The following is a 13,513-nucleotide window of genomic DNA, read 5'->3' on the forward strand; positions in this document are numbered from 1 at the left end:
TTTCAGAGAGAAGAGCGGCCAATGTGACGATCTGGCTTTAAGTCGATTCGATAACAAATAACGAAAACGGATGGATTTCTAAGGTTTTTACTACATATGAACACTTTTCACATTCTCCCGTGCAACTCGGATGCTAGTCCTCCTTTCATGCAGAATTTTAAGGTACTAGCTCATGTCCAAGGCACCAAAGCCAGCTAAAAAGTCAATAATCGATACCTAAAACTTGAATTGTACTACTTCTTACTGGCTATTACATCGACTTAGAAGCTCCATCTGTGTTCTACTATGGTGCTTTTAGTGTCTCCGCATACCGCAGCACGCGACATAGCTTTGCAGACGATAAGTACAAGCGTTTCAGAGAGAAGAGCGGCCAATGTGACGATCTGGCTTTAAGTCGATTCGATCACAAATGTCGAAAACGGACGGATGTCTCAGGTTTTTAATACATATGAACACTTTTCACATTCTCCCGTGCAACTGGGCTGCTAGTCCTCCTTTTATGCAGAATCTTAAAGTCCTAGCTCATGTCCAAGGCACCAAAGCCAGCTAAAAAGTCAATAATCGATACCTAAATCTTGAATTGCTCTACTTCTTACTGGCTATTACATCAACTTAGAAGCTTCATCTGTGTTCTACTATGGTCCTTTTCTGTTTCCGCCTACGGCAAAACGCGACATTGCTTTGCAGACGATAAGTGCAACCGTTTCCGAGAGCAGAGCGGCCAATGTGACGATCTGGCTTTAAGTCGATTCGATAACAAATGACGAAAACGGACGAATTTCTCAGGTTTTTACTACATATGATCACTTTTCACATTCTCCTGTGCTACTCGGCTGCTAGTCCTCCTTTCATGCAGAATCTTAAGGTCCTAGCTCATGTCCAAGGCACCAAAGCTAGCTAAAAAGTCAATAATCGATACCTAAAACTTGAATTGTACTAATTCTTACTGGCTATTACATCATCGTAGAAGCTTCATCTGTGTTCTACTATGCTGCCTGTAGTGTCTCAGCATACCGCAGCATGCGACATAGCTTTGCAGGCGATAAGTACACGCGTTTCAGAGAGAAGAGCGGCCAATAAGACGATGTGGCTTTAAGTCGATTCGATAACAAATGACGAAAACGGACGAATTTCCCAGGTTTTTACTACATATGAACACTTTTCACATTCTCCCGTGCTACTCGGCTGCTAGTCCTCCTTTCATGCAGAATCTTAAGGTCATAGCTCATGTCCAAGGCACCAAAGCTAGCTAAAAAGTCAATAATCGATACCTAAAACTTGAATTGTACTACTTCTTACTGGCTATTACATCAACTTAGTAGCTCCATCTGTGTTCTACTATGGTGATTTTAGTGTCTCCGCATACCGCAGCACGCGACATAGCTTTGTAGACGATAAGTACAACCGTTTCAGAGAGAAGAGCGGCCAATGTGACGATCTGGCTTTAAGTCGATTCGATAACAAATGACGAAAACGAACGAATTTCTCAGGTTTTTACTACATATGAACACTTTTCACATTCTCCCGTGCTACTCGGCTGCTAGTCCTCCTTTCATGCAGAATCTTAAGGTCCTAGCTCATGTCCAAGGCACCAAAGCCAGCTAAAAAGTCAATAATCGATACCTAAAACTTGAATTGTACTACTTCTTACTGGCTATTACATCAACTTAGAAGCTTCATCTGTGTTTTAGTATGCTGCTTGTAGTGTCTCAGCATACCGCAGCATGCGACATAGCTTTGCAGACGATAAGTACAAGTGTTTCAGAGAGAAGAGCGGCCAATGTGACGATCTGGCTTTAAGTCGATTCGATAACAAATGACGAAAACGGACGAATTTCTCAGGTTTTTACTATATATGATCACTTTTCACATTCTCCCGTGCTACTAGGCTGCTAGTCCTCCTTGCATGCAGAATCTTAAGGTCCTAGCTCATGTCCAAGGCACCAAAGCTAGCTAGAAAGTCAATAATCGATACCTAAAACTTGAATTGGACTACTTCTTACTGGATATTACATCAACTTAGAAGCTTCATCTGTGTTCTACTATGCTGCTTGTAGTGTCTCAGCATACCGCAGCATGCGACATAGCTTTGCAGACGATAAGTACAAGCGTTTCAGAGAGAAGAGCGGCCAATAAGACGATGTGGCTTTAAGTCGATTCGATAACAAATGACGAAAACGGACGAATTTCCCAGGTTTTTACTACATATGAACACTTTTCACATTCTCCCGTGCTACTCGGCTGCTAGTCCTCCTTTCATGCAGAATCTTAAGGTCCTAGCTCATGTCCAAGGCACATAAGCAAGCTAAAAAGTAAATAATCGATTCCTAAAACTTGAATTGGACTACTTCTTACTCGCTATTACATCAACTTAGAAGCTTCATCTGTGTTCTACTATGGTGCTTTTCCTGTTTCCGCCTATGGCAACACGCGACATAGCTTTGCAGACGATAAGTACAACTTTTTCAGAGAGAAGAGCGGCCAATGTGACGATCTGGCTTTAAGTCGATTCGATAACAAATGACGAAAACGTACGGATTTCTCAGGTTTTTACTACATATGAACACTTTTCACATTCTCCCTTGCAACTCGGCTGCTTGTCCTCCTTTCATGCAGAATCTTAAGGTCCTAGCTCATGTCCAAGGTACCAAAGCCAGCTAAAAAGTCAATAATGGATACCTAAAACTTGAATTGTACTACTTCTTACTGGCTATTACATCAACTTAGAAGCTTCATCTGTGTTCTACTATGGTGCTTTTAGTGTCTCCGCATACCGCAGCACGCGACATAGCTTTGCAGACGATAAGTACAACCGTTTCAGAAAGAAGAGCGGCCAGTGTGACGATCTGGCTTTAAGTCGATTCGATAACAAATGACGAAAACGGACGGATTTCTCAGGTTTTTACTTCATATGAACACTTTTTACATTCTCCCCTGCAACTCGGCTGCTAGTCCTCCTTTCATGCAGAATCTTAAGGTCCTAGCTCATGTCCAAGGCACCAAAGCCAGCTAAAAAGTCAATAATCGATACCTAAAACTTGAATTGTACTACTTCTTACTGGCTATTACATCAACTTAGAAGCTTCATCTGTGTTTTACTATGCTGCTTGTAGTGTCTCAGCATACCGCAGCATGCGACATAGCTTTGCAGACGATAAGTACAAGTGTTTCAGAGAGAAGAGCGGCCAATGTGACGATCTGGCTTTAAGTCGATTCGATAACAAATGACGAAAACGGACGAATTTCTCAGGTTTTTACTATATATGATCACTTTTCACATTCTCCCGTGCTACTCGGCTGCTAGTCCTCCTTGCATGCAGAATCTTAAGGTCCTAGCTCATGTCCAAGGCACCAAAGCTAGCAAAAAAGTCAAAAATCGATACCTAAAACTTGAATTGTACTACTTCTTACTGGCTATTACATCAACTTAGAAGCTTCATCTGTGTTCTACTATGCTGCTTGTAGTGTCTCAGCATACCGCAGCATGCGACATAGCATTGCAGACGATAAGTACAAGCGTTTCAGAGAGAAGAGCGGCCAATAAGACGATGTGGCTTTAAGTCGATTCGATAACAAATGACGAAAACGGACGAATTTCCCAGGTTTTTACTACATATGAACACTTTTCACATTCTCCCGTGCTACTCGGCTGCTAGTCCTCCTTTCATGCAGAATCTTAAGGTCCTAGCTCATGTCCAAGGCACCAAAGCCAGCTAAAAAGTCAATAATCGATACCTAAAACTTGAATTGTACTACTTCTTCCTGGCTATTACATCAACTTAGAAGCTTCATCTGTGTTCTGCTATGGTGCTTTTAGTTTCTCCGCATACCGCAGCACGCGACATAGTTTTACAGACGATAAGTACATTCGTTTCAGAGAGAAGAGTGGCCAATGTGACGATCTGGCTTTAAGTCGATTCGATAACAAATGACGAAAACGGACGGATTTCTCAGGTTTTTACTACATATGAACACTTTTCACATTCTCCCGTGCAACTCGGCTGATAGTCCTCCTTCATGCAAAATCTTAATTTCCTAGCTCGTGTCCAAGGCACCAAAGAAGGGTAAATGTCATTAACCGATACCTAAAACTTTAATTGTACTACTTCTTACTGGCTATTACATCAACTTAGAAGCTTCATCTGTGTTCTACTATGGTGCTTTTCCTGTTTCCGCCTATGGCAACACGCGACATAGGTTTGCAGACGATAAGTACAACCGTTTCCGAGAGCAGAGCGGCCAATGTGACGATATGGCATTAAGTCGATTCGATAACAAATGACGAAAACGGACGGATTTCTCAGGTTTTTACTACATATGAACACTTTTCACATTTTCCCCTGCAACTCAGCTGCTAGTCCTCCTTACATGCAGAATCTTAAGGTCCTAGCTCATGTCCAAGGCACCAAAGCCAGCTAAAAAGTCAATAATCGATACCTAAAACTTGAATTGGACTACTTCTTACTGGCTATTACATCAACTTAGAAGCTTCATCTGTGTTCTACTATGCTGCTTGTAGTGTCTCAGCATACCGCAGCATGCGTCATAGCTTTGCAGACGATAAGTACAAGTGTTTCAGAGAGAAGAGCGGCCAATAAGACGATGTGGCTTTAAGTCGATTCGATAACAAATGACGAAAACGGACGAATTTCCCAGGTTTTTACTACATATGAACACTTTTCACATTCTCCCGTGCTACTCGGCTGCTAGTCCTCCTTTCATGCAGAATCTTAAGGTCCTAGCTCATGTCCAAGGCACCAAAGCCAGCTAAAAAGTCAATAATCGATACCTAAAACTTGAATTGGATTACTTCTTACTCTCTATTACATCAACTTAGATGCTTCATCTGTGTTCTACTATGGTAAATTTAGTGTCTCCACATACCGCAGCACGCGACATAGCTTTGCAGACGATAAGTACAACCGTTTCAGAGAGAAGAGCGGCCAATGTGACGATCTGGCTCTAAGTAGATTCGATCACAAATGACGAAAACGGACGGATGTCTCAGGTTTTTATTACTTATGAACACTTTTCACATTCTCCCGTGCAACTGGGCTGCTAGTCCTCCTTTTATGCAGAATCTTAAAGTCCTAGCTCATGTCCAAGGCACCAAAGAAAGCTAAAAAGCCAATAATCGATACCTAAATCTTGAATTGGTCTACTTCTTACTGGCTATTACATCAACTTAGAAGCTTCATCTGTGTTCTACTATGGTGCTTTTCTGTTTCCGCCTACGGCAAAACGCGACATTGCTTTGCAGACGATAAGTGCAACCGTTTCCGAGAGCAGAGCGGCCAATGTGATGATCTGGCTTGAAGTCGATTCGATAACAAATGACGAAAACGGACGGATTACTCAGGTTTTTACTTCATATGAACACTTTTTACATTCTCCCCTGCAACTCGGCTGCTAGTCCTCCTTTCATGCAGAATCTTAAGGTCCTGTCTCATGTCCAAGGCACCAAAGCCAGCAAAAAAGTCAATAATCGATACCTAAAACTTGAATTGTACTACTTCTTACTGGCTATTACATCAACTTAGAAGCTTCATCTGTGTTTTACTATGCTGCTTGTAGTGTCTCAGCATACCGCAGCATGCGACATAGCTTTGCAGACGATAAGTACAAGCGTTTCAGAGAGAAGAGCGGCCAATGTGACGATCTGGCTTTAAGTCGATTCGATAACAAATGACGAAAACGAACGAATTTCTCAGGTTTTTACTACATATGAACACTTTTCACATTCTCCCGTGCTACTCGGCTGCTAGTCCTCCTTTCATGCAGAATCTTAAGGTCCTAGCTCATGTCCAAGGCACCAAAGCCAGCTAAAAAGTCAATAATCGATACCTAAAACTTGAATTGGACTACTTCTAACTCGCTATTACATCAACTTAGAAGCTTCATCTGTGTTCTACTATGGTGCTTTTCCTGTTTCCGCCTATGGCAACACGCGACATAGCTTTGCAGACGATAAGTACAACTTTTTCAGAGAGAAGAGCGGCCAATGTGACGATCTGGCTTTAAGTCGATTCGATAACAAATGACGAAAACGTACGGATTTCTCAGGTTTTTACTACATATGAACACTTTTCACATTCTCCCGTGCAACTCGGCTGCTTGTCCTCCTTTCATGCAGAATCTTAAGGTCCTAGCTCATGTCCAAGGTACCAAAGCCAGCTAAAAAGTCAATAATGGATACCTAAAACTTGAATTGTACTACTTCTTACTGGCTATTACATCAACTTAGAAGCTTCATCTGTGTTCTACTATGGTGCTTTTAGTGTCTCCGCATACCGCAGCACGCGACATAGCTTTGCAGACGATAAGTACAACCGTTTCAGAGAGAAGAGCGGCCAATGTGACGATCTGGCTTTAAGTCGATTCGATAACAAATGACGAAAACGGACGGATTTCTCAGGTTTTTACTTCTTATGAACACTTTTTACATTCTCCCCTGCAACTCGGCTGCTAGTCCTCCTTTCATGCAGAATCTTAAGGTCCTAGCTCATGTCCAAGGCACCAAAGCCAGCTAAAAAGTCAATAATCGATACCTAAAACTTGAATTGTACTACTTCTTACTGGCTATTACATCAACTTAGAAGCTTCATCTGTGTTTTACTATGCTGCTTGTAGTGTCTCAGCATACCGCAGCATGCGACATAGCTTTGCAGACGATAAGTACAAGTGTTTCAGAGAGAAGAGCGGCCAATGTGACGATCTGGCTTTAAGTCGATTCGATAACAAATGACGAAAACGGACGAATTTCTCAGGTTTTTACTATATATGATCACTTTTCACATTCTCCCGTGCTACTCGGATGCTAGTCCTCCTTGCATGCAGAATCTTAAGGTCCTAGCTCATGTCCAAGGCACCAAAGCTAGCTAAAAAGTCAAAAATCGATACCTAAAACTTGAATTGTACTACTTCTTACTGGCTATTACATCAACTTAGAAGCTTCATCTGTGTTCTACTATGCTGCTTGTAGTGTCTCAGCATACCGCAGCATGCGACATAGCATTGCAGACGATAAGTACAAGCGTTTCAGAGAGAAGAGCGGCCAATAAGACGATGTGGCTTTAAGTCGATTCGATAACAAATGACGAAAACGGACGAATTTCCCAGGTTTTTACTACATATGAACACTTTTCACATTCTCCCGTGCTACTCGGCTGCTAGTCCTCCTTTCATGCAGAATCTTAAGGTCCTAGCTCATGTCCAAGGCACCAAAGCCAGCTAAAAAGTCAATAATCGATACCTAAAACTTGAATTGGACTACTTCTTACTCGCTATTACATCAACAAAGAAGCTTCATCTGTGTTCTACTATGGTGCTTTTCCTGTTTCCGCCTACGGCAACACGCGACATAGCTTTGCAGACGATAAGTACAACTTTTTCAGAGAGAAGAGCGGCCAATGTGACGATCTGGCTTTAAGTCGATTCGATAACAAATGACGAAAACGGACGGATTTCTAAGGTTTTTACTACATATGAACACTTTTCACATTCTCCCGTGCAACTCGGCTGGTAGTAATCTTTTCATGCAGAATGTTAAGGTCCTAGCTCATGTCCAAGGCACCAAAGCCAGCTAAAAAGTCAATAATCGATACCTAAAACTTGAATTGTACTACTTCTGCCTGGCTATTACATCAACTTAGAAGCTTCATCTGTGTTCTGCTACGGTGCTTTTAGTTTCTCCGCATACCGCAGCACGCGACATAGTTTTACAGACGATAAGTACATTCGTTTCAGAGAGAAGAGTGGCCAATGTGACGATCTGGCTTTAAGTCGATTCGATAACAAATGACGAAAACGGACGGATTTCTCAGGTTTTTACTACATATGAACACTTTTCACATTCTCCCGTGCAACTTGGCTGATAGTCCTCCTTCATGCAAAATCTTAATTTCCTAGCTCGTGTCCAAGGCACCAAAGAAGGGTAAATGTCATTAACCGATACCTAAAACTTTAATTGTACTACTTCTTACTGGCTATTACATCAACTTAGAAGCTTCATCTGTGTTCTACTATGGTGCTTTTCCTGTTTCCGCCTATGGCAACACGCGACATAGGTTTGCAGACGATAAGTACAACCGTTTCCGAGAGCAGAGCGGCCAATGTGACGATATGGCATTAAGTCGATTCGATAACAAATGACGAAAACGGACGGATTTCTCAGGTTTTTACTACATATGAACACTTTTCACATTTTCCCCTGCAACTCAGCTGCTAGTCCTCCTTACATGCAGAATCTTAAGGTCCTAGCTCATGTCCAAGGCACCAAAGCCAGCTAAAAAGTCAATAATCGATACCTAAAACTTGAATTGGACTACTTCTTACTGGCTATTACATCAACTTAGAAGCTTCATCTGTGTTCTACTATGCTGCTTGTAGTGTCTCAGCATACCGCAGCATGCGTCATAGCTTTGCAGACGATAAGTACAAGTGTTTCAGAGAGAAGAGCGGCTTATAAGACGATGTGGCTTTAAGTCGATTCGATAACAAATGACGAAAACGGACGAATTTCCCAGGTTTTTACTACATATGAACACTTTTCACATTCTCCCGTGCTACTCGGCTGCTAGTCCTCCTTTCATGCAGAATCTTAAGGTCCTAGCTCATGTCCAAGGTACCAAAGCCAGCTAAAAAGTCAATAATCGATACCTAAAACTTGAATTGGATTACTTCTTACTCTCTATTACATCAACTTAGATGCTTCATCTGTGTTCTACTATGGTAAATTTAGTGTCTCCACATACCGCAGCACGCGACATAGCTTTGCAGACGATAAGTACAACCGTTTCAGAGAGAAGAGCGGCCAATGTGACGATCTGGCTTTAAGTCGATTCGATAACAAATGACGAAAACGGATGGATTTCTAAGGTTTTTACTACATATGAACACTTTTCACATTCTCCCGTGCAACTCGGATGCTAGTCCTCCTTTCATGCAGAATTTTAAGGTACTAGCTCATGTCCAAGGCACCAAAGCCAGCTAAAAAGTCAATAATCGATACCTAAAACTTGAATTGGACTACTTCTTACTCGCTATTACATCAACAAAGAAGCTTCATCTGTGTTCTACTATGGTGCTTTTCCTGTTTCCGCCTACGGCATCACGCGACATAGCTTTGCAGACGATAAGTACAACTTTTTCAGAGAGAAGAGCGGCTTATAAGACGATGTGGCTTTAAGTCGATTCGATAACAAATGACGAAAACGGACGAATTTCCCAGGTTTTTACTACATATGAACACTTTTCACATTCTCCCGTGCTACTCGGCTGCTAGTCCTCCTTTCATGCAGAATCTTAAGGTCCTAGCTCATGTCCAAGGTACCAAAGCCAGCTAAAAAGTCAAAAATCGATACCTAAAACTTGAATTGTACTACTTCTTACTGGCTATTACATCGACTTAGAAGCTCCATCTGTGTTCTACTATGGTGCTTTTAGTGTCTCCGCATACCGCAGCACGCGACATAGCTTTGCAGACGATAAGTACAACCGTTTCAGAGAGAAGAGCGGCCAATGTGACGATCTGGCTCTAAGTAGATTCGATCACAAATGACGAAAACGGACGGATGTCTCAGGTTTTTATTACATATGAACACTTTTCACATTCTCCCGTGCAACTGGGCTGCTAGTCCTCCTTTTATGCAGAATCTTAAAGTCCTAGGTCATGTCCAAGGCACCAAAGAAAGCTAAAAAGTCAATAATCGATACCTAAATCTTGAATTGGTCTACTTCTTACTGGCTATTACATCAACTTAGAAGCTTCATCTGTGTTCTACTATGGTGCTTTTCTGTTTCCGCCTACGGCAAAACGCGACATTGCTTTGCAGACGATAAGTGCAACCGTTTCCGAGAGCAGAGCGGCCAATGTGATGATCTGGCTTGAAGTCGATTCGATAACAAATGACGAAAACGGACGGATGTCTCAGGTTTTTACTTCATATGAACACTTTTTACATTCTCCCCTGCAACTCGGCTGCTAGTCCTCCTTTCATGCAGAATCTTAAGGTCCTGTCTCATGTCCAAGGCACCAAAGCCAGCAAAAAAGTCAATAATCGATACCTAAAACTTGAATTGTACTACTTCTTACTGGCTATTACATCAACTTAGAAGCTTCATCTGTGTTTTACTATGCTGCTTGTAGTGTCTCAGCATACCGCAGCATGCGACATAGCTTTGCAGACGATAAGTACAAGCGTTTCAGAGAGAAGAGCGGCCAATGTGACGATCTGGCTTTAAGTCGATTCGATAACAAATGACGAAAACGGACGAATTTCTCAGGTTTTTACTACATATGATCACTTCTCACATTCTCCCGTGCTACTCGGCTGCTAGTCCTCCTTTCATGCAGTATCTTAAGGTCCTAGCTCATGTCCAAGGCACCAAAGCTAGCTAAAAAGTCAATAATCGATAACTAAAACTTGAATTGTACTAATTCTTACTGGCTATTACATCAACTTAGAAGCTTCATCTGTGTTCTACTATGCTGCCTGTAGTGTCTCAGCATACCGCAGCATGCGACATAGCTTTGCAGGCGATAAGTACACGCGTTTCAGAGAGAAGAGCGGCCAATAAGACGATGTGGATTTAAGTTGATTCGATAACAAATGACGAAAACGGACGAATTTCCCAGGTTTTTACTACATATGAACACTTTTCACATTCTCCCGTGCTACTCGGCTGCTAGTCCTCCTTTCATGCAGAATCTTAAGGTCATAGCTCATGTCCAAGGCACCAAAGTTAGCTAAAAAGTCAATAATCGATACCTAAAACTTGAATTGTACTACTTCTTACTGGCTATTACATCAACTTAGTAGCTCCATCTGTGTTCTACTATGGTGATTTTAGTGTCTCCGCATACCGCAGCACGCGACATAGCTTTGTAGACGATAAGTACAACCCTTTCAGAGAGAAGAGCGGCCAATGTGACGATCTGGCTTTAAGTCGATTCGATAACAAATGACGAAAACGGACGAATTTCTCAGGTTTTTACTACATATGAACACTTTTCACATTCTCCCGTGCTACTCGGCTGCTAGCCCTCCTTTCATGCAGAATCTTAAGGTCCTAGCTCATGTCCAAGGCACCAAAGCCAGCTAAAAAGTCAATAATCGATACCTAAAACTTGAATTGGACTACTTCTTACTCGCTATTACATCAACTTAGAAGCTTCATCTGTGTTCTACTATGGTGCTTTTCCTGTTTCCGCCTACGGCAACACGCGACATAGCTTTGCAGACGATAAGTACAACCGTTTCCGAGAGCAGAGCGGCCAATGTGACGATCTGGCTTTAAGTCGATTCGATAACAAATGACGAAAACGGACGGATTTCTCAGGTTTTTACTTCATATCAACACTTTTTACATTCTCCCCTGCAACTCGGCTGCTAGTCCTCCTTTCATGCAGAATCTTAAGGTCCTAGCTCATGTCCAAGGCACCAAAGCCAGCTAAAAAGTCAATAATCGATACCTAAAACTTGAATTGTACTACTTCTTACTGGCTATTACATCAACTTAGAAGCTTCATCTGTGTTTTACTATGCTGCTTGTAGTGTCTCAGCATACCGCAGCATGCGACATAGCTTTGCAGACGATAAGTACAAGTGTTTCAGAGAGAAGAGCGGCCAATGTGACGATCTGGCTTTAAGTCGATTCGATAACAAATGGCGAAAACGGACGAATTTCTCAGGTTTTTACTATATATGATCACTTTTCACATTCTCCCGTGCTACTCGGCTGCTAGTCCTCCTTGCATGCAGAATCTTAAGGTCCTAGCTCATGTCCAAGGCACCAAAGCCAGCTAAAAAGTCAATAATCGATACCTAAAACTTGAATTGTACTACTTCTTACTGGCTATTACATCAACTTAGAAGCTTCATCTGTGTTCTACTATGCTGCTTGTAGTGTCTCAGCATACCGCAGCATGTGAAATAGCTTTGCAGACGATAAGTACAAGCGTTTCAGAGAGAAGAGCGGCCAATAAGACAATGTGGCTTTAAGTCGATTCGATAACAAATGACGAAAACGGACGGATTCCTAAGGTTTTTACTACATATGAACACTTTTCACATTCTCCCGTGCTACTCGGCTGCTAGTCCTCCTTTCATGCAGAATCTTAAGGTCCTAGCTCATGTCCAAGGCACCAAAGCTAGCTAAAAAGTCAATAATCGATACCTAAAACTTGAATTGAACTATTTCTTACTGGCTATTACATCAACTTAGTAGCTCCATCTGTGTTCTACTATGGTGATTTTAGTGTCTCCGCATACCGCAGCACGCGACATAGCTTTGTAGACTATAAGTACAACCGTTTCAGAGAGAAGAGCGGCCAATGTGACGATCTGGATTTAAGTCGATTCGATAACAAATGACGAAAACGGACGAATTTCTCAGGTTTTTACTACATATGAACACTTTTCACATTCTCCCGTGCTACGCGGCTGCTAGTCCTCCTTTCATGCAGAATCTTAAGGTCCTAGCTCATGTCCAAGGCACCAAAGCCAGCTAAAAAGTCAATAATCGATACCTAAAACTTGAATTGGACTACTTCTTACTCGCTATTACATCAACTTAGAAGCTTCATCTGTGTTCTACTATGGTGCTTTTCCTGTTTCCGCCTACGGCAACACGCGACATAGCTTTGCAGACGATAAGTACAACCGTTTCCGAGAGAAGAGCGGCCAATGTGACGATCTGGCTTTAAGTCGATTCGACAAGAAATGACAAAAACGGATGGATTTCTAAGGTTTTTACTACATCTGAACACTTTTCACATTCTCCCGTGCTACTCGGCTGCTAGTCCTCCTTTCATGCAGAATCTTAAGGTACTAGCTCATGTCCAAGGCACCAAAGCCAGCTAAAAAGGCAATAATCGATACGTAAAACTTGAATTGTACTACTTCTTACTGGCTATTACATCAACTTGGAAGCTTCATCTGTGTTCTACTATGGTGCATTTAGTGTCTCCGCATACCGCAGCACACGACATAGCTTTGCAGACGATAAGTACAACCGTTTCAGAGAGAAGAGCGGCCAATGTGACGATCTGGCTTTAAGTCGATTCGATAACAAATGATGAAAACGGACGGATATCTCAGGTTTTTAATACACATGAACACTTTTCACATTCTCCCGTGCAACTGGGCTGCTAGTCCTCCTTTTATGCAGAATCTTAAAGTCCTAGCTCATGTCCAAGGCACCAAAGCCAGCTAAAAAGTCAATAATCGATACCTAAATCTCTAATTGGTCTACTTCTTACTGGCTATTACATCAACTCAGAAGCTTCATCTGTGTTCTACTATGGTGCTTTTCTGTTTCCGCCTACGGCAACACGCGACATAGCTTTGCAGACGATAAGTACAACCGTTTCTGAGAGCAGAGCGGCCAATGTGACGATCTGGCTTTAAGTCGATTCGATAACAAATGACGAAAACAGACGGATTACTCAGGTCTTTACTTAATATGAACACTTTTTACATTCTCCCCTGCAACTCGGCTGCTAGTCCTCCTT

The sequence above is a fragment of the Schistocerca gregaria genome, unplaced genomic scaffold (genome assembly GCF_023897955.1).
Source record: "Schistocerca gregaria isolate iqSchGreg1 unplaced genomic scaffold, iqSchGreg1.2 ptg000422l, whole genome shotgun sequence".
NCBI classification, from domain to species: domain Eukaryota; kingdom Metazoa; phylum Arthropoda; class Insecta; order Orthoptera; family Acrididae; genus Schistocerca; species Schistocerca gregaria.